General features: G+C 35.9%; 1 long non-coding RNA gene across 1 annotated transcript in view; it reads right to left on the bottom strand.

Moving 5' to 3' along the window:
• Nucleotides 1–21,057, bottom strand: part of LOC148126409 (uncharacterized) — a 148,854-nt gene extending 127,797 nt beyond the window's left edge. Inside the window, exons 1-3 of the long non-coding RNA XR_015743244.1 lie at nt 20,844–21,057; nt 18,947–19,077; nt 18,497–18,631 (exon numbers count right to left, since the gene is read on the bottom strand). This is a non-coding gene — a long non-coding RNA (uncharacterized LOC148126409). The remainder of the gene's footprint in view (nt 1–18,496; nt 18,632–18,946; nt 19,078–20,843) is intronic.
• Between the last annotated feature and the right edge of the window lie 611 nt (nt 21,058–21,668).

Here is a 21,668-nt window from a genome sequence, read left to right as displayed (position 1 = left end):
AGTATTGTCTGTGGTGTTGAATAGTTTTACATCATCAGCGAAGAGAATGCAATTACTCTTGATATGATCACAGAGGTCATTTATATAGAGTATGAAGAGAGTTGGTCCTAGAACACTGCCTTGGGGGACACCACTGTTGACAGGTACAGAATTTGATAGGACGCTCCCAATTTTGACCATTTGTTGTCTGTTTGACAGGAATGCTTCTATCCAGTTATGCAGGTGTCCAGAGATATTGTAAGATTTTAGTTTTAGGAGTAGTTTGTCATGTACCACTGAATCAAAGGCTGTAAAGAAGTCTATGTAGATTGCATCTATTGCTTTGCCCAGATCGAGTTGTGTAGTCCATATGTTTTTGCACTGTAAGAGTTGCAGATTGCATGATAGTTTCTTTCTAAAACCAAATTTTTTATGAGAGAGTAGGTTGTTTGTTTCTAAGTGGATGATGATGGATTGGTTAATAATTTATTCCATGACTTTACAGGTGACACAGCATAAAGAGATTGGTCTGTAATTTTCAACTAGGCTGGGGTCTCCCTTTTTGAAGATGGGGATGACCGTGGCTTGTGACCATAGCTTTGGCAAGGAGCTGGTCCTGAAAGATTTTTCAAAGATTATGCTTAGAGGTTCGGCTATGGCAGTGGATAGCTTTTTAAAGAAGTAGGCACACATTCCGTCTAGTCCAATAGATATAGTTTTAGGTTGCGCAGTGCTTTTTCAACAATGTCTTCTTTAAAATCGACATGTATTAGATCAATTGATCATTAGATGATGTGGGAAAACAATGGAAAATAGCCAAAACCACATGTTTAGACAATATTAAAGGAGTTAACAACATAGTTCCTAATGACGGACTCCTGAGGTTGGATGCCACTCAGTGGGCTACTAAGAAAAAGCCAAGGATCTTTTGATATCCTAATGGAGTTTAAAATGTGACTATATTAAAGCCTCAGAGACATTTAGTTGCTGATATTGCCATGAAGTAAATTTCATCTAAGGCATCAGTGAATTGAAATGGATTGGACACTTTCAATTAGACCGTCATATTGTTTACTACTCAAAACACAAAGAAACATGAAAAAAGGAAGAATGTTGCTTCTATAGTCAGGGAGGATATAGCAAAAATAGTACTTGGCTACAATGTAATCAATGACTGATAATATTAGATATAACAAGTACTCCATTAATCTTTGATTATGGAAGCTTATGCTCAAACTATTGTTGCAGAAAAAGAAGCTGATGGGGTTTACAGTTAGTTCAATTTAAAACTAACAGAACATGGAAACAACATATGTTATTTGTAGTTGGAGTCTAGACCAGGTGGGATTCTACCAGTTCACACCTATTCGCTAGAACCAGTTGTTAACATTCTAAGCAGTTCGCAGAACCAGTTGTTAGAAGAAATTACTGGCCTAATCCTGTAAGGAAGGCAGGAAGAAAACATTCTGGTGTTGCTTACAGAAACTGCCTCTCCACTAACCCTTATTACATTCTTGGCAAGACTAGACTTCCTGTCTCAGAACTTCTCTGGAGTTTTTTTTCCTGTCCTTTGCTGGTACTTTGCTTGTGTGGAGTGATCATTTAAAGTTACAATGACACTGAAAAAAGTGACTTATGACAATTTTTCACACTTGTTGCAGCATCTCCACAGTCATGAGAGGCCAAGCGAGGAGATGTGTGCCTTGATGTGATATTGAGTTGGCCACACCCAGCCAATAACATGACCACCAAGCCATGTCCACCTAGTCACATGACCACCAAGCCACGCTCACCACCTAAGCCACACCCATCCCACCCCTGGTCTAGAATGCCAAAGTTGAAAATAATGATGAAAATTTTGTTTGACTGTATGGCCTAGGAAACTGAAATGAAGTTGGAAAATGACCAAGCAGTTTTTGGATATTTAGCTATAAAAGTAAAGATGTGACCGAGGACTGACAATGAACTGCTTATGTGCAACTTCCAATTAAAGATAAGCAAAAGAAGAAAATCAACCAGTTTACAATTTTGACCATATACCTATCATTTTCAAGGGGGACATCTGGAATTGCTTTGAAGTTCCTCACCTCATTGATAGGAACCCAAGTGAAGGTGACAGTAATGAAGACTGGCAAAGTGGGAATATTGCTGAGAGATTTAAAAAATTGTCCAACAATAAGCCATACTATGGTGATTATAAAAACTAAGAAAATATTTTTAATTGGACAGTTTCCTAGCAATGGTAATCACTTAGTATGGCAAATAATTTAATCCTACTCCATTGTGTATCATTTTTGATGATAAATTGGCCAATGGAGCACTGAATTGAAGCTAAAGAAACTTCTTTTGATGTTTTTGTCATGTTGCTGATAAATCTAGTTCCCACTGTGAGATATTTTTATATCATAGAAACAAGGCTTTAAATACAATATAATAGTATGTCAAACTCAAGAAGCCAATAGAATCAATACCTAAGACAATGGAACTTTATACAATTGCAGAGCCAATTATTCTTGTAGTGCCATTGTAAATCTAAATATTTTGGGGTGAAGAATAAGAAGTAAAACCAAAGTTCCCCTTTTAGCATTAGTAGCCAATGAATTCATGATATATGAATTAATACTGAAGATAATATTTGTATCTCAGCAAATCAAACAAAAAGTGATGTGTAATTCAAATAGTTTAATCAATAAATATTGGAGGAAAGTTTAATTATAGGCATTCGTGTTTCACACACATTATAAAATAGTAGAACAGTTTTTATATTATAAAAAACATTGAGGAAACAATAACAAGCTATTTGGAAACAATTGGTTTGCCCTGAAATTCTGTGTAGTACTGAAACTAGCATGGACTATGCTTCTTCTGTAGTTGGACCATCAAAAAGATTTATACTGTTAATGAAAAAGTAAACAATAATATTTTAAAAATGCATTGCTAAGTATTGGTTACAAAATAGTTGGTCATGAGTTGAAAACTGCTGGACAATGTCATGAAAATGGCAAACTACACTTAATGAAGAATGGGAACAAATCAGCTACTTCACAGTGTAGCTCCAACAGTTATGGAAAGGAAGTGTTCTTATATGAATTAGTAAATGAGATGATTGTTTTATTTATTTCTGAGCAATAAAAATAATTTTCCTGGCATACAATTTCAGTCTGCAAGGTTATTTTATTTTACCAAACTTATACACTGCCCCAATCATAATTGACACTGAATGGTTCACATATCTTATCGCATGAAGTGAGGTTAAACATGTACATAAAAAGAAAAGAAGTAACAAACAACTCATAATTCTATGCCAAGCAGAATAAATAACTCAATTCTAATAGAATACCATATCCAAAGAAATAATGTATTTGTCACTAAATCTTGATGAAGGAGCCAGGTTTTAATCACTTTTCTAAAATCCAGTCAGGTTGGAGGCTGCTTCTCTTTGGGACAGAAGAAGGATAGTACTTGAAAAGATGCAGAGAAGAGTAAAAACGATGAGGTTAAAACATATGAAGAACGGTTACAGAAATTGAGTACATCTAATGTATTGAAAAGAAGAACTATGATAGCAGTGTTCCAATATCTCAGGGGCTGCCACAAAGAAAAGGTGAGCAACCTACTCTCCAGCACACCTGAAGGCAAGACAAGAAGGGATGGATAGAAAGTAATCAAGGACCGAATCAACTTAGAAATAAGAAGAAATTTTCGGACAGAACAATTAATCAGTGGAATGACTTGCCTCCAGAAGTTGTGGATGCTCCAACACTGGAGGTTTTTAAGGACAGACTGGACAACCATGTCTCTCAAAGGGTTTCCTGTTTGAGGACGGGGTTAGACTAGAAGCCCTCCAAGAACCAACTCAGTTATTCTATTATTCATCTCCAAGTTCTCTGAAAATGATACCCACTGAGTGAAAGGACCAAGAGAGAGCCTCTTCTACTTAATCTTATTGGATAGGCAGAAACAATATGAAATAGTTACTATTTAAATGAAGTAAACACCTGAATACAAAACAAAACATATTACTGTCAAACAAAATAGCATGAGTGATAAGTTCAGAATTTGAAATGTAAAGTGAGGAAGGGCAATATGAGAATGTTCCCAAATGTTACTGTAATTACTTATTATATCATTACGTCAGTACTGCCAAACATCTTACATCTTGTTGTGATGTGCCGAAAGTGCATGTGCACCGGCACCCACAATGCAATGCGCCCTGCCACCAGTGCCACAGGCTAATTGCTTCCATGCCACACTGCATTGAGACAGTAATTGCTGCAAAAGGGGCCCAGACCAAGTACTGAGTACATATGCATACTTATACTTTTCAGAGGTCCAATATTGTTCTATGTACAAACCTTGTTTTATTGATTACATATAATATTCTAATTTTCTGAGATTGTGGATTGGGGTTTTCATGAGCTGTAAGCCATAATCATCACAGCTATGACAAATCACGGCTTGAACTATCTTGCTTTGCATGTAATGAGTCTATCTCATATATTAGTTTCACCTTTTAAGTTGCATTATTGAAATAAATGAACTTTTGCACGATATTCTAATTTTTTGAGTTTCACCTGTATAGGGAGAAGAGAAGTGGAGAAAGCACACAGCCTTGGGAGGGCCCTGTGCCGATTGTACAGGTATCGAATGTGATTCTACCTAGCTTCACCTGCTGCTTCCTGTCTGTTAGGAAGCTTATGATCCACTTACAAGTGTGTTCAGGTACTGCTGGTTGGTTTAATTTACTTAGAAGAGTGTCTGGAATGATGGTATTGAATGCTGAAATGAAGTCTACAAAGAGGACCCTCGTGTAGGTATTTGGAGATTCAAGGTGTTGTAGGATGTAATGCCATGTTAACAGCATCATCTGTTGATCTATTTGCTCGGTATGCAAACTGCATGGGATCTAACAGCGGATGCGTCATTTAGAGGTGGGACAGCACAAGCCTTTCAAAGATTTTCATAACTACAGATGTTAGAGCAACGGGTCTGTAGTCATTCAGTTCCTTGATGGAGGGCTTCTTTGGCACTGGGATGATAGTAGAGCGTTTGAAGCAGGAAGGAACATAGCACTTCTCTAGTGATCTATTAAAGATTTGGGTGAAGATGGCGGCCAATTGGTCAGCACAGACTTTTAAGCAAGAAGGAGTTATCTTGTCTGGCCCTGGTGCTTTTCCTGGCTTTTGTCCGAGTAATAGATCTTGCACTTCTTTTTCTGTGATCACCAGAGGTTGTGAACCCAATGGATTGGGTTCAAAAACAGCAAAAAGGGAGAGATCACATCTGGCAAAGTGTGCTTGTCTAGAAACCTGCCTGACATAAAAGGCTTTGTAAATCTTATCAAGCTCAAGAATCCCACTAAGTGACAAACATGTTAAATCCCAATAAATTGCTATTTGCTAAATTCTCTCAGAGTAATCCAAAATTGGAAATAAAATAAGCACTATAGTAAATAAGCAAATTTCAAAAACTATTTCAATAAGTATCATTTATTGAGCTTGTAATTGTAACAAGGTGTTAGAAAAATACTAAAAAGAAAAAACCCTTTAATCTTACAGAAACTATTAGCCTTAGGTCCTTACAGATTCTGTTTCTATTTTGTTTTCCTATAGACATCTCATTACCCAAATTAGATATTATCAGTGCTAGTACTGATGATGTTATGTAGTTTGGGTAATTAAACACCTGCAAGAAAACAAGCAAGCTCCGAGAGCACCAAGGACCCCTCATGTCAACCCTGAACTACAAATAGTTTCCTTTATTAGATTCTATTTTCTTCAATAATCATAGCTATGTATTTTTAAAATAAGCATATTAGCGGAAAATGATATAGAATCAAAAAAGTTTTGAGATCTTAAAACATGCTGAGATCTTAAAACATCATTATTCCCTAAAACCAAGAACATATCTTAAATTCAAGTGGTGAAACAGTTAAAAACAACAACAAAATTCTAGGAAAAAAATATTCGTTGTGCACTACTGAGTTGAACTATTAAACAGAATACATTCAGTAAAATAAAATCAGGAATCAATAATAGGAATGTTGCAACTGCAGACGAAGGTCGTAAGACCGACTCAGATTTAGGCTTAAAATTTATTATTGGTTCCCAATAAGTATAACAGGTCAAATACAAAGAAAATATTGCAGAAAATATTGCACAAAGAAACCACGAATCATTTCAGTATTTCTATAATGACTTTCAAGCAAGTCTCTTCAGTACTTGGAGAAAAAATAATAAAGTACTGCTGTTTCATTCTAAATTTGGCCAGATTGTCATTTTAACCTGTGAAGCTTTTCCATCACTGGTGATAGATTCTCCATTTTACACACCTGAATATACTGTATTTATTGCACAGCAGAAAATCCACAATTCACATAATTACAGTCATGCTTCCCGAGCTGTAGACAAAACAAAACAACTATAGTATGTTTTAGCTCACCTGGCATTTTAAATTAGTGTTATTCACTAACTGTACATTTACCTTGGTCACTAATTTTTTTAAATTCAGAAATGTTGAAACTAATATTAGAGTTCCTTTTTTTAAAAAAAGAAACATTGCTAAAAAAATGGAGCACATAATCAAACACTGTACAAAACAAGATTGATTTTACCGTAGTACTTTTAACTGGCAAATCTCTTTACTGGTTACATAGGATTCTGAAATTAAGTGCACCAAGGAGCAGAAATCATGTGAAGTAGGAATACTTTTTTTTTTAGAATAATTACATTCAAGCTAATCATGATTTGTTATTACTTTTCCTTAAGGCCAATGTATTTAGCATCTTCCATGCATAAGAAATTGTATTAGCTCCAGGCTTGTTTATATTGTTTTCAAAATAACTCAAAGTATTTTTTCCTTATACAGTTGTTTTTTTAAAAAACAGAGAAGGTCCTGAATGAAACTGGTTGAAACTGCAATTCAGTATATATTTACCTATTATACCATTTATTGAGGATTTTTTTTATATAAACACGCATTGTTTATCTTTGACAGGCTTCTTTACTTTGTATGCCAAAATGTTCCCTTTCACAGTAACTTATAATTAATGGGGAAAGAAGTGATTCATATTATCCTTGGATGCCAGCTGTGACTTCAGATGCTCAACACAAATGCAAAACATACTTTGATTTCTTGCAACCACAAAAAAAGAAAACTTATGTTTGGCACCATATTTTCATGTCTGAAGTCCTAAAATTATCCACAAATATCCACAATTTTAGAGGACTCATAAATTAACTGAGTATTGCAGCCATATCGTATGCACTCTGACCATAATCCTGCACTATTTTACTACATAATTAAGTTGCATAATGGATAGAACATCTAAATGCTGGTTTCAAAATAGCTACTTGGAATGTCAAAGTGACCACATTTGTTTTTAGCTATAATTGCATACAAACAAAATAAATGAACAAACACTTTTTTGCTGATCCCAGTATAAAAAGAAGGGGCTGTCATGTGCTGTAAATCAAGGGTAACCACAGTGTTTGGAATTGGGTGGAGGACACATTAGAAATACATCATCAGTTGGGACAGCCAAAGTTAATTTGAGTGAAATCATATGCTTCTGGTAGCACTACGCAGAAAAAGATGTAATGGTTGAATAAAAGGTAACCATGTGTCCGGCTATACAGAAAACATCTCTCTAATGGAATTTATGTAGGTGGGATGGGAGTACCTGTGGCTCTCTTATCACTGACTTTCCAGTGGGTCTGATGACAGTTGTAGTCAACAAAATCTAGATTCTCAGATCCACTGCTGTAAAGGTTTAGAACGATTGTTTATTCCAAGTTGGTTCAAAGCTAAAGCAGAAAAATAAATCCTGGGGGCTTGAAGTTATCTTCAGTAGCTAGCATAACAGATCATTTACCGACCTTCATAGTGTGATATGTTTAAATTATAGTATTTATTGTTAATTTTCTAATGCACCTATAAATCACTATATGTAAATTTTAAAACATCCTTTTTCTGACAATACGCAGGCAGCCACTATAGCTATATGTTTTGCTGCTTTCAGCTTTACACTTAAAACAAAACAAAACAAAAAAGATTAAGGTTCAGCTTAACAATTTTTTTAAAAAATGTGCAGAACCCAACAATGGTGCAAGTACAGATGTAGTGGAAAATATATCTATTTATCTATAAAATTTCTACCCTGGTTTATCAACGTTTGGCTTCACAAGAAAATTAAGCAAAAATTACAGAATCATCAAGAAGAAACCAAGTCAATGAAGTCAAATGACATGAATTATCCATTCAAAAGCAATTAAAATATTTATCAGAAATTGTTGAGAGCAAGTAAAGCACATACGATCAGGTTGTATTTTATTAGGCATCTATAAGTTATATGTTAAGCATTCAGAAAAGCTAAAATATCGTATAACTTTTGTCTATCATTCCTGTTCCACATACATTTTATCATACTAAACTCCACATCTCCACTGAAAATGTATAAGATATAGTCTCATTTAGTTACATCAGTCAGAAATTAAGCTGCTAAACTGTGAATCAGAGTCTTCAGGAGCAATTGAAAGCCCCATAGACAAGGCATTACACAGAATTCTAGGAAGAGTTTCAAAATGTGAATACTGCCACTGAAAACACTACTCTGCCTAGTAACCCCCAAAGGAAACGAGCCCATACTCAAATGACTAAAAGCACTGAAACAGAATGAAAGCATTCTGGCCGACAACCATTTTATGAGAATTGGTGGAATGATGACAATGATTGGTGGAATGTTGAATGTTAAAGCCTTCAACAGTGAGACATACAATGCTAAGATACAAGGATATGTTATTCATTCTTTTTCTTTCAAGGATATATCCTGCATGGATCTATCTGAATCTATAAGATGTCATGGATCAATCTATCTGTTTCACTATTTGTGTGTGATTATATGAATGTACACACATACATACACAAACACAGCATAAAGTAGTCCTTGCTTAACAATGGTAATTGGGACCAGAATTTCCATCGCTAAATAAAGTGCAATATCACATGACCACATTGCTAAGTGATAGTAATTCCAGAGGTGCCTTTGGTGAGAAATTTAGCTATATAAATTTGATTAATAAATAAATCTCAACAGCAAGAATCATGGGTCATTAAGACCTTCTCTCAACTACCGTGTTTCTCATATAATAAGGCCAGGTCTTTTTTTTTTTTTTTGAGCCCCGAAAAAATGGCTAGGCCGTCTTTTCGGAGGTGACTTAATTCCCCCCCCTTGCATCTTCGGGCAGGCGGGCAGCGATGGCTTGGATGTTGACCTCGGCATTGGTGGGGCACTTCATATCAGGGTCAACGCAGGCAGTACCATATCCGAGTGTGCAACAAAAGTACTTCCTAACAGCAAGTCCCCCCACCATTTTCCCCAATTTCGCATGTTTTAATATAGGCCTTAATTTGGGGGGAGGGACTTAATTTCATTTCATGCCTATAAAACATGCTGGGACTTCCTATTGGGGGAGGCCATATTGTTGGAGAAATAGGGTACCTGCCGGTTTCCAACAAGAAGGGTTAATGGGGAAACCACTAATAAGTTGCAAGTTTCAGGTGGTTCATAAGTAGGCCTGTAAGTGGGTAAGCAGCTGCTGCAATGCAGCAACCGCAGCAAGGCCGGAGGGAGAGTGCATAGGTGTCTTCTGTAGGTAGGACGTTGCTATGAGTGCACAAACATGATTTTCAGAGTCTCATACTCTGTAGCTGGGCTTCTCAGGGGAAAAAAAACTGAATAAGTAAGCAACTTATAGGAACAACTTTCTCTGATGGCTTCCCCATTGACTTTGCTTGTGGGAAGCCAGCAGGAAAGGTCACAAATGACAACTGCATGACCATTCTACATGACCATGGAATACTGCAAATGGCATAAGTGTGAGCCAGTTATTAAGCCACTTAATAACTGGTTTGTACTTAGGTGACATGACCATGTGAGTGCTGGGGCAACCAGAACTGATTGTAGATACCGCTCATTCAGTACCATTGTAATTTCAGATATTCACTGAATATGTGATCATTAACTGAGAATTTTTTCTTCTTCTGTTCAATCATGTCTATTTCTCAAGGATTGCCTGGATAAGTCCCTGTAATTTTCTTTTTTTTTTTTTCAGAAGTCATTAGCCATTGCCTATTTCCTAGGGCTAAGAGAGAGTGGTTGACTCAAAGTCACCCAGCTGGCTTTTTGCCTATGGCAGGACTATTTCCAGCCCAATGCCAGTATTTATGGATATGTGTATGTTTACATGTGTATATGTATGAATAAATGTATGAAAATTATAAGAAAAAAATAAATGTAATAAAGGGCTTTGATAGAGATGTATCCTAAATACAGACTCCAAATATATTTTTGGAAGAGGAGAAGGAGAATTTCTTTAGCATTCTGTAAAGGCTAAAGCTTAGAGGCAGAAACCAATGATACCCAGGCTAAAGAGGACTGCTATAGAAACCTATTTCAGCCACTCATGACTATTCAAGAAACTATCACATATTTGTTACCTTGGAAAGGTAGAAGACAGGAACTTCAGGGTATAAATGCTAGAGCGCTGTTATATGAAGGCTATGAATTCTTGCTCTACAGTAAAAAAAAAAAAAACCTTAAAGCTTCATTACTTTCTCTAATAACAATTCTACATTCGCTGAGTCATGCCTGGAAGTCTTTTATCACATCCAGCCAAGAGCTAAACTATGGGTTAAGTATCTGGAAATGTGTGATTTACTGCAAAGCGCTGATGTGAAGCCTGACATATTAAGGCTAAGTCCAACCTCCTGACTAATTCAGGAATTGAATTTAAAGCATCTACGACAGACAGCTCCCTAACCTACACTTGGACACATCCAATGAAGGAGGGAGCACTATCTTTCTAGATAATTGGTTCCACTGTTGAATTGTTCTTACTATTAGAACTTTTTTCAAGCATTTTAATTGGCACATGCCATTCTGTAGCTTTTAGTTATTATTTTGTGCCCTGTACTCTTGAACAAGAGAGATCAGGCCCTAAACTTTAACAACATGATTTCCTTCAAGTACTTGAAAAGTGCTATTGCATAGCCTCACTGTTCTCCTCTTCTCAAGGCTAAACATTCCCATTTCCTTCCATCCTTATTTGTAGGACTTGATTGTAGGACTTGATTGTAATTCCCTGATCATCTTGGTTGCCATTCTCTGAAACTGTTTCAATTCCACTTGGTCCTTCTTATAATAAAGTACCAATACACAAGATAGGATGTTACAAAGAAAATAGATGGAATTATTACTACTGTGACTTTGAAATGATGTGTCTCTTGATATTGTCTAAGTACAGGTAGTCCTCATGATACTCAGTTGAGACCAGCAACATGGTCATTCACCTGAGAAGTTCACTTAGTATTATAAATACCATGAGACTACTTATGATTTTACTTCAGCTTTCATTTGCCTTACAGATTGGTGAAGGTCATAAATGTAACGACTGGTCATAAAATTATTTTTTCATTACCATCTTAAGTGCAATGGATGCTAAACAAGGAAGGCATTAAACATGGACTCCTGTAGCATTTGTTTTGTTCACAGGCACATTGCATTGCTTGCTCAATTTACTCTCAACTTGTATTTTCTACAAGTACAATTACTAAATCAAATATTGCTCACTCTATATTTTTACATTTGATTTTTGTTTCCTAGATTAAAGACACTGCTTTTTCTCTAACAAGTTTCATTCTGTTACTTACAAAATATTTCCTTTACTCTTTTGTTTTTAAATACCGACCAAGCTTTTTGAAGTACCACTTCAAATTCTTTTGTTGTCTTTTATTTTTCTTTCCAAGTGGAACCATTTGCAATTGGGCTTTTAATATTTGTTAATATTAATATTACAAATATTAATATTTGTACTTCTATAACTGTCTGGTTTGGTACAGCAACTAAACAGGAGAAAGACATCAACAGATAGTTAGGATTTCAGAAAAATCAAAAGCAACTAGCCTGCCTTTCTCTGGGGACTTGAATACTTCATGAGCTAGAAAGAAGGCCGAGAAACTATCTCCCTTATATCCTGGACATAAACTGTTTCAACTTTCTCACTTTGGGATGCCACAAAGACAGTTTTTCCTCCATGCCATTATTTTGATAAACACATAATTCCCACAGCACTGTTTATGCCTAAGGATATCTAAACATGTAGCATGACTGCATTACTATTATCCTTCTCATATTTCCTATTACCTACTCCTATTGGTGTCTTATCACTATCATTTAGTTGGTTGTATCTTATAATTTAGGATTATATCATATGATATAGGATTTATCCCTTTGTTGCTTGTATGTATACTAATAGCTTGTGCACCGGACACAAATTCCTTGTGTGTCCAACAATGGTGGAATTCAAATTGTTTTACCACCAGTTCGATAGGCGTGGCTTGGTGGGCATGCTTTTCCTAATGCTGGTGCACAGCTTTCCCCACAGACCTGCAGTGCCAATCAGCTGAGAGGATAAAGAGAAAAGCGCAGGGCCGGGTGGGAGGACCAATTCTGTGCGTACTTTTTTCTCTCAGCTGATATGGAGGATTTTGTTCCTCCTCTCAGCTGATCGTTGGGGTTTTTTTACTACTGGTTCAGCCAAACCAATCCAAACCAGTAGCATACCACCACTGGTGTCCAATCCCATTTGGCCAATAAAGAATATTCTATTCTATTCTATTCTATTCTATTCTATTCTATTCTATTCTATTCTATTCTATTCTATTCTATATCTCTTAATTTAAGAGCTCCCATTCATCTTGAGTTCCTTCTCTCATTATCTCACTCTCTCTGTATTTATTAATCAGATTCAACTTCTCCTTCTGTGGAATCATCTGAGCTTATTTACATCTCTTTGCTCTTTAGAAATAAGAGATACCTATTTGATTACACTTCACTTTTCCTTAAAATCAAGAACTTCCAATATATCCCAAATATTTGTTATTTCTAGTTTTTCAATTATGACTTTTTCTATTGCTTAGTAGAAATAAATAAATAATACATTGTAAAAAACTGAATATTTTCTGCCTCCTTCCTGTTGACACTTCCATTCTGCATAGGAAGAAAGTTATCAAGAATTAACTGGAAAGACCAGATCTGTCTCTCAATAAATGTCAGGGTATCTCAATTCTCCCATTACTTCTTGCTTGTTTGAAAGATTGTTAGTTTGAGTTTGATGGTATCATCCACATCTTTTGCAATCTGCTTTTTCAAGGTACCATACACATCTTGGGGCAGGCTACAATAGACATCAACAGCAGTATTTCTCTTATTTGTTCCTTTGCCTAATTTAAGTCATGTGCTCTCTGTAGCATTGTCAGTTTCATTCATTTGGATTTGTGATTAGAAATTGGTTTCTTTTTTTAGGGAAAAAAAGATGCATTTTCTCCTACTCTGAACAAGCTACACTTTTGAGTTGTTATATTTGGGAAATAGAAATCATTGCACAAGTTACCGTATTTATCGGCGTATAACACGCACTTTTTCCCCCTGAAAATAGGGGGCAAATGATGTATGCGTGTTATACGCCGATGTCCCGTTCCCAATAGTGCCTAGCGGCGGCGCAGCATCGTGACGCTGCGCCCGCCGCATATTAAAGGGAATGCGTGTTATACGCCTGTGCGTGTTATACGCCGATAAATACGGTATCTATTAAAATAGTAGTAACGCGTCAACCTCATCTTGTTTACTGCCCACACTCGTAGTATATTCATACTTCATATAGTCAATGAAGACCATAGATTTTATGGGCCAATGCATAAAGTTACAATCATCACAGCATCCCTGTGGTCATGTGAACAAAACTCAGGCACTTTGCAATCAGCAGGCTTTTACAACCTTTGCAACATTCCATAGTCACATGTTCACCATTTGAAAGCTTCACAACTGGCTTCCAACAAGCTGAGTCACAGGAGAAACTGGCAATAAAATCATCAGTCGCAATCATGTGATGTTCTACCACTACCAACGTTATTTATTTGTCTTTCACTTTGTTGTTTGCTGTTAGTCAAACACCAATTCTTAACTTTAATGAAGATTTATCAGGGATTTCTTTTAATAAACTTTATTAGTCTTTTATATCTTTAAAAACCGAGGGATTTAAACATTTCTATTGCATTCCCATAACAAATACCTGCTAGGGGTCTTGTCATAGTGGAGCATACAATCTCTGTGGACAGTTTCTCCCAACTCTATTCAACCATCTTGACAAACTCTTATTTGCTCTACCTGTTCACTCATTCAGTGACTTTACTCCATGGAAGTTGGCTGCTTTATATTCCTCTTACAGTCTCTGCTTACTCAGTAGGAAGCAATCACTCACATGGGCATCACCAGTTCTTAGGACATCATAGTCCTGCAATCAGCAGCTTGTCCAGAGATTAGTTTTTTACCCCTCACAGCTGAGCACCACAATCAGTCACAATACAGTTTCTGTGATCTAACTCTTGTTCCCATTTGAACTCACGTGACAAGCTCCTGTTGACTATCCCCGTTTATTGGCTCAACTAGGTTTTTTTTATTTAAGTTTTATTATGAAGGAGAAACATAAAGTAAAGAACTTCACACAAGTCTCAGTCTTATAAAACTTCTCATCAACTCATTTGTGCTGGATTAACACATGAGAAAATTATTTCTACATTAAAATTAATGCATCATAAAACAATAGCCATGTTTCAGACTGAAATGCTTTCATTTGAATCATAGTTCCTAACAATGGCCATGAATACACCCTTCATATTGCCGTCATGAATATTGTATAAAATTGAAAATAAACTAAAAGTAAAATTAGAACACATCTTTATAAATTACAATATGTCAAGCTAACAAATGGTAGACGTGTCATATTGAGCAACTAAATGTCTAAATGATCAGTCAGCGATCCTAGCACAAAGGTGGGGGGGGAACCAACACACAAAAAAGCCACCGGCTTTGTTGGCTATAAAGCTGCTGCTCGATTTTTCATACTGCCATTCTACTCTATTAGCAAAGCCTAACACAATTAGGTATGAATATGCAGTAATAACATGCAGATTGTTCTTTCACAATTGCCCCAAGGCAGCCGTCTCAGCTTTTCTGTGCCTGATTCCTTCAACATCATTACAGGCTTGGCAAAATTCATGGGGGGGAGGGGAGAGAATACCTCCGCCTTTCTTGCATGAGGCTAGCTAGTAAAATCATTAGTTGTTGTTAACCATTCTCTCTCAATAGGTTTGTTCGTAGTGCTCCCCAGCTCCCTGCCACTCCTGCAGTTGTACATGTTTCCCTTGGGTAATGTTAGACACTACATTTGAGCCTGCCAGAACAATTAACCCTACTGTTAATTAGAATGAAATGTCAGGCGCACAGATGGTACAAGCTGGCACCCTGCCATCCGGCCAACTGCTGCTGAAAGCAGCTACCCTACTGCTGACAGCTGCTCAGCCATGTCCCAAACCAGCAGATGTCAGAACTTTCCAGCTGAGGAAAGCTTTCAAGGGGGGAGGGGGGTGAGTGGGAATGGGGGGGTGGGGGTGGAAAACAGAGGCAGAAAGAAGAAAAGGGAATGTCTGAATCCCAGCAGTGATTATTATGGTTTTATCATCACTGTTTTTTGTTACCTGTTGTCATACTGTATCAGTCAAGCAGAGGTTTAACAAGTAGCATGATGCAAATTAAAAGAGAAAAAAAGTATGACACTAATAATCAGAGCTAAAAGCAAACATTCTGCTGAAGCAATATTACTGGAACATAACCGGTAAAGCTAAATATAAATTAAAGACCTAATATGCAAAATCTCGTAATTTTCTAGCTACTTTAAGATAATATTGGAATAACATTTTAAGACACAACTAAAAAAAAACTTGCTAGTTTTACATGCAGTATGTTCTAAATGAATTTCTTGTCCTTTTGTGAATCTGTTATATAGTACAGACTTCCAAACAATCCCTAAATGATATAGCAAAATCTGGTGAATCAAATATATGTAGAGATACAGGTAGAGATCAAGATGATATAGAGATTAGATTTTACATTATAAATATTATTGCTAAGACATCATATCTTGTACTTAAGGCAGAAAAAAATATTCTTCAGATTAAGCAACCAAATCAATAGCCTTTATTTATTTATTTATTGCATTTTGCAGGTGCATATACATTATATTTTTATTGTTCCAAACTACATATAGTTACAGCCCAAAAGCTTTGCTAACAAACAAGATGATGCATTTTCATATAAATGCATCATCTTGTTTGTTATATATCTGCAAGATTTCCAATGGACAAATTTCAAAGTCACCATGGGCGAATAGGTGGCAATATAAATCAATCACTAAATAAATAAACTTCAAGTGATTAAACTTATATTTTTTTCATTTATTAGATTCATCTGTATCCTGTATGTATTTTATGTGATCTATTTATATAGTTCATTAAATTACAATTTTAATTCCTAATTCATACACTATGCTTTGAATTCTTTGATAAAATTGCATTATATATTTACAGAAAGAAACGTATAGTCAACTGATAATACATGAGGAAAAATATAAAAAGTTGGTTACAACAAAAATAAAGTTATTGTAGAAACTGTAATCTTGTACATACTTTGAGAGTAAACATTAAACAAAACAGAATTTCTTTGGTGTAAATATACATAGATTTGTTAAGTTTAGTGTGTATTCTAACAACATTGTTGGTTGTTGCCAACAAGCAGCTCTGTGTTCGCCATTAGACATGATGCAGAACTACATTCTATGCCATTCCAAAAAAACAAATCAAATACCCCAAACATTCATGCTTCATTTTATTCATCAGAGTACCTTGAAACTGAGACCATGGAGAACATTTTTTTCTAACCCCAGAATCGTTTCTCAGTTTCTTTATAATACTAAACATATTTTAACATAAAAATAATTATCACAATAACTATTTCAATTTGTATAATAGCTGAGTTGGTCCCCAGAGACATACAGCAGAGAGAGAAGTGATAGTAACTAAATAGCAATATTACTTAGCAATAGCACTTAGACTTATATACCACTTCACAGTGCTTAAAAGCCCTCTCTAAGCGGTTTACAGACTCAGCATATTCCCCCAACAATCTGGGTCCTTATTTTACTGACCTCGGAAGGCTGGAAGGCTGAGTCAACCTTGAGCCTGGTGAGATTCGAACTGCTGAACTATTGGCAGCCGTCAGTCAGCAGAAGTAGCCTGCGCTATTGCATTCTAACCACTGCACCACCACAGCTCTTTTTATTATTATTACCTTTATTGTCAGAGTACAACATGTGTACAATGAGATTGGCTGAGCCTCCCTTTGTGCACCCCCCAACACAACTCACAGTGTGGACAGAAGTCCCTAACCCACTCCCAATCTTATTGGGTCAAAAAATATTACTGTTTCTTCATATTAAAAGACTGTTGGTTTCAAAATAAAGTATAAGCCCATTGTGCTAAGTGTCTTCTAAACGGAGTGGAAAAAATATATACATGTTGTTCCTATTATAAGTTTTTAAATCATTCAGTTTGCAACTATTAGTTTAATGATTATATTCTACCTTAAATAGATTAGCAAGATAGATCAGAATGGTAAAAATATGTCATCGCTGTCTAAATGTAATACACAGAATCATAAAAATTCAATAATCAAATTTCAGACCCCTGAAAAAGAAAGCTCAAGGGCAGATCAATAATCTGTTGTGAAATTAAACAGAATTTTTGCTCAGAGATAAAAAGAAATACTGTATTGTTACTTACTAGTAGGAATTAAAACAGTTTTTCTAAAAGTAGTTTATCAAGCAAAGTTATTTTAAGGTTCTCTTCTAATATAGCAAATCAATATGTCACACACAGAAACACTGCTTCCTGACTCCACACGATCTTATTGTGTAGGAAGGGCTAAAATATACAGAACTATGTCACAAAAATATCATTAATGTGACTTCAAAATTTCAAAGTTTGGTAGACAAACTTGTATTAAAATACCAATATTCCTCTACAGTCATCTTGTAGCCAAGCAAGAATAATCATCCACAACCACATCTGGCTACCTGATATGCCAGCGGAAATTCCCAAGAAATGTCTGACATGACAAGACTAATGGCTGGAAGTGACCTCAATAAATGAACATAAATGACATTTCTAGGACATGGTTCATAATTCAAAACTTCTCAGGACACAACTGAGGAAAGAATATAGGACTGTAAGAATCCAACCGATAACTCTGAATGTTGAATTGACCAAGAAATACAACATTTTAACATTTTCATGGCAAAAATACTGCTAGGGTCAATTTACACATATTAATTACCACAGTATGCACTGATAGCCTTATTATCTCCCACTTCATTGTTGTCCTTTCCTTACAAACATGGCCACTAGCTTTTTTCCTCAATAAAAGCTGTTCATGTATATCAAACAATCCTCTTAAAACATACTGGATATATATGATACACAAAAGTATATGAAACAATAACTTCATCATTTCATTACATTATGCCATAACTCTTATTTTTGCTGCAGAAGACAAATATAGTTGTACCTCTGCTACCTCTTTTCAGTGAATAGGATATGCCACTTCATTCTTAAAAAATTTTCTGCCCAAATGCGGGTTACAATCAGGGAAGCCATCCCATTTCTAAGGGCACCAAAGATAACTTTTTTCTTTCTTTCAATCCTGTAATAGAAAAAGGGGAAATTTCAGAAGAGTGGCAAGATGGCAAAGATTTGAACCCTCCCCATATAATTATAATAGTTTCAGTTCAACCCACTTTTTGTTTGAAATAAAATTTAAAAAATACAAAGCTCAGACCCATGTTGCAATTACCAAGACATATAAGTTGCTTCTTTCTAGACTGGAAGAGATTTGGCCAATGCTAGTGATAACAATATCCAATGGAACAAGAGGCTAAAACTCCTTCAGGACCGAAGGAATTCCTTTTGTATTTCTAAACCAGGATTGTTTTAGTTAAATGTAGTTTGTCATGCTTACCCTTCCTACTCCTCCATATTATATTGCACAGGGCAGAGCAGAAATGGAGTTGATTTCTATCTTCTCTTTAAATAGACTTGATAAAACTGCTGAGCAGCTGACGGTTTTTCTTCTTAACCTTTCGCCCATTTCTTTAACAGCAAAGTGACTGGTTAATTTTGCAAGTTAAGTCAAAGATACATCTCTTCAATATTCTATGCATCAATAGAACACTATCTGCTCAAAATCCACTGTGGCTTCATATATTTAATAAAATTTGATTCCTTCTTAAAGAAGTAAGTTGAAATACGTATATAAAGCTTGCAATCTAACAGATTTTATCTTTCTCTGCACATGCAACAGCTTTCTAAAATTCAACCCAAATCATTAAGAGGAAAGCAGTGAAACATAGCAAAAATAGATAACATTTGCTTTCAAACAGCTTTATTCTCCTTATTTTGAATAGAAGTACAATTTCCCTTTCATGAACTAAAATACTTGAACTGGTGACATCTCACAAACAACTGTGGGTTGTTCAAACCCGTATTAATCCTTGGGGTATTCAATACATTTAAATGAATCAAGGACATTGGTTATATGCCTTAGATTGCAGACTTTATTATATGCATGCTGAATATATCTGAGACAAAAAAAATCTCATTTATGTTGTCAGGGCATACAGCTTCAGGCACAAAAGAAAGTATTTTCTCTGGGACAGTAGTCAATCTACATAAACTCTCTGAAGAATACTCTGGTTTTGCAATTCATGTTCACTATATCTAAGTTGTCTCTGTGACTCTAAAAGGAAACACTGATCAAAGCACACACTTTGCAGCATGAACACTGGCTGCTATATACAAATATAGAAGCTACTGCACTGTCAAAAACTGATTCAGATATGGTGCAATTCTCCTGGCAGCAGCATTCAGAAAACTAAGCATGCCATCCCCATTAATTACTCTTTATAAAAATAATACATGTGCATGTTCACAATTGCAACTTTTTATCATGACTGAGTAGTTAATTGTGCACTCAAAACCAATGATTTTACTTGAATGCAGTAACCAAAGTTTCATTCAGTAGCAAAGAGTAGCACATAATGAGAACAATCATTTATGGAAAAAAAAACTTTTAAAAGGTTGGATAAAAAGTACAACTAGAACAGTCACTTGTTCTGAAAATTCTTGAAGTAATTGAAAGCTTTAATTCAACTCCAATTCCTCTCTAGCAACATAGGGGAAATAAGTATTAAGTAATTCAGGAAAGCTGCTGCAGTAATTTCTGAAATGATGAATAAGCAATTTGAAAACAAGAATAAATAGGAAAGGTTACAGACGATGCAGTATAATTATAGTGAAGCTGAAGGCTATACAAATACAAAACATTTTTAAGAATGGACAAAATCCATAAAATTTGTAGATTCCATTAGTTTTAATTTCTTTCTAATCCCCTTCTTTTTATGGTGATCCACCTAGAACAAGGGTGTCAAACTCCAATTCATTGAGGGCCTCATCAGGGTTGTGTTTGACCTTGGGGGCCAGGTGGGCGTGGCCAGTGCGATGTCACTCATGTCAGAGGCATCCCTCCCAGGCTCCATTTTTGGCTGTGATGGCTTCCTGTAGCGCTCTGCCAGCGAAAAAGGACCTTGGGAGACACTCGCAAGCTCCGTTTTCACTGGCAGAAGCACTGTGGGCCAGTCCTTCACTGTTTCCAGGGCAGCCCAGTGTACCGGATTTGGCCTGCAGGCTTTGAGTTTGACACCCCTGATGTAGACTTTGAATAACTGAAGAATATTGAGCATGGGCCTTTGGTTTAAGCTTCATTCAGGGTAGCCAAATTTCCTCAAAATCAAAGGTTTGTCCTTTCTGTTCTAAAATCAAACAAAGAAACAAGGTTGAAACCCCACAGTGACTATTACCTTAAAACAGAATTCAGTTGGCATCCATTTATGGCCATCTGCGAAAAAAGCCGGAGAGATATAAACAAGCACTTGCTCCTTGGCCCCATTCCAATTCAATGAGATGGGCATTACTATCACATTGCCAAGATGATTAATCTGGCATCTTCGTAGATGAGCATATTTGACAAAGTACATGTCTCTACAAGTTATATTTGCAACAAAAAGATGGTGGAAACCTGTAAAATGATATAAAGTTAACATATTTTAAATGCTAAATATTTGGTATTTTCAGAATCTTTTGCATGTACACATTGAAATATAATATTTTAGGCTTAATCTAAATAAATCCTTAGAAGAGCCTGATCTATTAAGCAAGGTTCAAAGCACCGCACAACTACATATGTAAGTACGACCTTACTGTTGACCTTACAAAGCACTTACTATCTTGTTCCTCTCTAATAATGTCTCCTCCACTGAAAACAATTTATTCCACCTCACATTCATCAAGTGGCCATAAATCAAACTAGACCCTTTTTTTTTACAGAGTTGCTGATTTTCAACTTGCAGACAACACTGGTGTTTGGATGAGAAATCTAATATTGGCACACATATTGATTTTAATTAGTCTAATTAGTTCATTACACCAAAAATCAAATAGACCATTCATTACCTTCCAAACTAATGGCATATGATCAAGGGTTTCATATGATAATGAGTTGGATCAATTATCATTCATAAAAGAACTCATTAACAAGTGTAAACACTGCCAAGCCTAATGCCACTGCAAATTATGAAGCCATGGCTCCGCCATTTGCATAAGCATACTAATTTTACATCCTGATC

The sequence above is a fragment of the Pseudonaja textilis genome, chromosome 3 (assembly GCF_049901715.1).
Source record: "Pseudonaja textilis isolate UNSWEBS1 chromosome 3, rPseTex1.2, whole genome shotgun sequence".
Taxonomy (NCBI): domain Eukaryota; kingdom Metazoa; phylum Chordata; class Lepidosauria; order Squamata; family Elapidae; genus Pseudonaja; species Pseudonaja textilis.
The sequence above is the reverse complement of the archived record's forward strand: the minus strand, read 5'-3'. Positions and strand labels throughout refer to the sequence as shown.